Source organism: Haliaeetus leucocephalus, unplaced genomic scaffold (genome assembly GCF_000737465.1).
Source record: "Haliaeetus leucocephalus isolate CR32 unplaced genomic scaffold, Haliaeetus_leucocephalus-4.0 Scaffold306, whole genome shotgun sequence".
NCBI lineage: Eukaryota > Metazoa > Chordata > Aves > Accipitriformes > Accipitridae > Haliaeetus > Haliaeetus leucocephalus.
The window spans coordinates 9857119-9860399 of NW_010972742.1; positions in this window are offsets into that span (position 1 = coordinate 9857119).

The window sequence follows — 3281 nt, forward strand, 5'->3', positions numbered from 1 at the left end:
CCGCCCCGGGGCGGCTGCGGCAGCTGACGGGCTGCGGCCCCCCCGCGGGTTACCGGCTACAAGAGTTCCGTACGGTTTTTCTTTCTTATTAAAATAGTACGTATGAAAACCAGTAAGTGTCGCATTGTTAACATACCGCTTTATTAAAAAATAACAAGTTATTTGCTAACTGTTCTTTACCACCACCCGCCCCATACCGCACGTGTCTGCCCTCCTGGCACTCTGTTTTTGCAGGGTTGCCCTCTTACATGCGAGAGGGTGCTTTGCCCCCCGGCCCTGCCAGAGCCCGTGAGGCCGGTGTGGCGTGCCCCCCCTGCCCCGGGCACCCCAAAAACCTTGCTGGGACCGTGCCCTGCGGAGAGGCCATTCCTGGGAACGGGTCAGGGTGCCTGCCTGGCCCTGGGGCCACAAGCAACCGGATCCCTGGGGACAGGGGCAACCAGATCCCTGGCAGCCCTACCACCACCCCTGTCCCAGCCCATCCTGCCCTGGACACCCCCGGGACGACTCCTGCCCACCCGGCTGTGGCTGCGTTTGCCTCCCAGGTGTCGGTGCTTTGAAGGAACGAAAGTCTGAGGGCTGCAGGGCGAGCTACTGGGAAACCACTGAAATCACCCACTTCAGCCTCTCACATCTATAAACCCTCAAGCTAAAGTACAATTTTTTACATTTTTAAGCACCAGAGCACAGTTAAGTACCTTTAAAACCCCAAACTATCCACATGCAGCAATGGTTCTGATCTGATTTACAGTCAGCTAAAAAACCTAAGCCAACAGGTATGAATTTGAGCAGATTATTTCAATGTAGCAGCAATTTTCAGCTATTGAGCCAAACCCAAATCTCAATTATATTAATTAAACAGGCTGCTGCCTTTTTTGTTTTCCATAGGTACAGCGTTACAGGGTTCACGTTTGGTAGAGCAGGCAGATCCAAAAATGTGCCAGCACACAACCGGGCACGAACGCGGACGCAGCAAAAGCTCGTGCTGGCACCTCCCAGGTGTTCTCTCAAATACTCTGGTATTTTTTTCTGTGAGGAGGGTAGAATTTCAAATAAACTCCCAGCAAACCCAGCAAGGTGAGCAACCACAACTCTCCAGCCTCAGTTTTTAAGCAGTTTTTCAATGTTACAAGAGAAGAAAAGGCTTGAAAGTATGACTGGGCTCCAAACCAGTTCGGGGTTTTGCTAATTCCCCCAGTCCTTAAGGCAGACTCATGCTTGTGGCTGCCTGACTCACCCCCAGGAATGTTTTTCTGCAAAACAGTAAGACATCTGCATCAGAGTGGCTAAAAAAAAAACCCCTTCATGGTTGATGCCCCCCCCCAAGGACACCTCCTCGCCAGGCACAGACCTACAAACTGCCTCCCCCCCCGCCATCACACCTCCTCTCCAGGCACCGACCCCGAACCCCCAGCTCTGTTTTTCTTCTGAAGGTGTTTTGGTCCTGCAGGCGGGTAAACAACCGGGAAGAAACCTGAAAGCATCTGCAATTGCACAAGAACCAGGAAATGAGATTGGCAGAGAGAAGCAAAACTTAATTAGTCATTTTGGTCCCCGGGTGGTGACATCAGTGGCAGCCGGCTGTGGGCAGGCCAGACGTCACCCGTCCCACTGCCTGTGGACGCTGCCCGTGTGAAGGAGGTTGGCACACAGGGATGTGCCTGAGGTTCCCCGGAGCAGCAGTGGCAGAGCCGCATGGGTCTCCTCTGTGTTACCCGTGTCCTGATGCTGCCCGGGTGACATGCGGGGTCTCTTGTAGCTGAAACTCGGGCGCAGCCCGAAAGCAGCCACCTCCCTCTCCAGGGTATGTTAGGGACACATCTATGAATGTGGTTGCAAAGCTCAGCGTTTCCTCATTCCTATTTGGAAATCGTCCCAAGTGGGGCAGCAGCGCAGGAGGAAATGTGCCCCTGGGTGTGCAACCCAGCGGCGGCATTTCCCGGAGGCGTTGCAACACACGGCCAAGCCAGTGAGAGCGATGGAGGTGTCAGTGGCTCTGCCGGCTCCCTTGGCCCCATGCACCCATCTCCATCCTGCTTGGGGACCTGGAGCCCACAGGACTGGCCTCCAGGCTGGTGAAGCAGGGGCTGATGCTGAGTTTTCACAAAAAGCAGGGAGGACGGAGGTGGACCTGCATCCCTTGGGAAGCATCACAAACCCAACCCAGGGAGAGGTGAGCCATCTCTCCAGAGCCTGATGTGTTGCATCCTTCACAGCAGACAGCAGGACCAGCAACAGTGTGCTCGTGAGATGCCAGGGTTCAGCCAAGACCCTGCACCTCCCTGAGTCAGCTGGTTATGGGAGAGCCTCATTTATTCCCAATGAAAGCCCCAGTTTCCCTCGTGGATGTGCCCAGCTGTACAGAAACACCCCAAAGCACGAGTGGGCTCAAAACCGTGGAGAAACGAAACAAAATTCAGGCTGTGTTAATGCTTACTAGTAAACTGGTTTGGGGAGCAGAGCTCCTCTTTGAATGGCTGGAACTGAGCACCAAAATACCCAAATGGGGAGACAAAATAAACACCGATAATCCCTTACCCGGTCAAAGCCCACCTGGTCCCAGGAGGGCAAACACCATGTGTTTACAGCTGTTTGGGGGCAGCAGGGACAACGCCAACCTGTGGGCACATGGCCAGGGTCCCATCCGTGCCCAAACACCGCAACTGAGGCAGCTCACCAAATATATGATTGGTACTGAATTATTTCACGTCAAAAGGGATCTTAGTAAGCAGGAGAAAGTATTTCTGCCATACAATGTTCGGCACCTGCTTAATTCCGTTTTTCTTGGGATCAAGTTTTACCTCACCACAGTCTAATTCCAGCCATTTCTATAGCATCAACTCTATGTTACGTTAATAACACCAAACACAATTCACACCTGGATCCTCGAGCCTCTTGAATAATATTTTATCCCCCAAGCAAGCTCTTTGCAATCAGCAGGTTCCTGCCTGCTCCCCTCCACACCAGGTACAGTAAATATTAACCACCACGAGGCACCCGACTCGGGGAATCAGTGACCGGCCCAAGGTCAGGCGGCTGAAGGAGCTGAAGGCAGGAAGGGAGCAGGGCTGTCCTTGCAGAAGTAAAAGGTCACAGATTAAATCTCTGGTGGACTTTACTGAAGACCGTTTCGAGCTGCAGCACAGCACAGAAGGGTTTCTCGAGATAAAGGACGTCAGGAAGAGAAGCTGATTCTGCTTTATTGCTACAGCACAGACCAACCATCACCTCCGCCGCAGCGGTTGAGATGCCATCCCGGTACCCACAGGGATCGCCCAGCA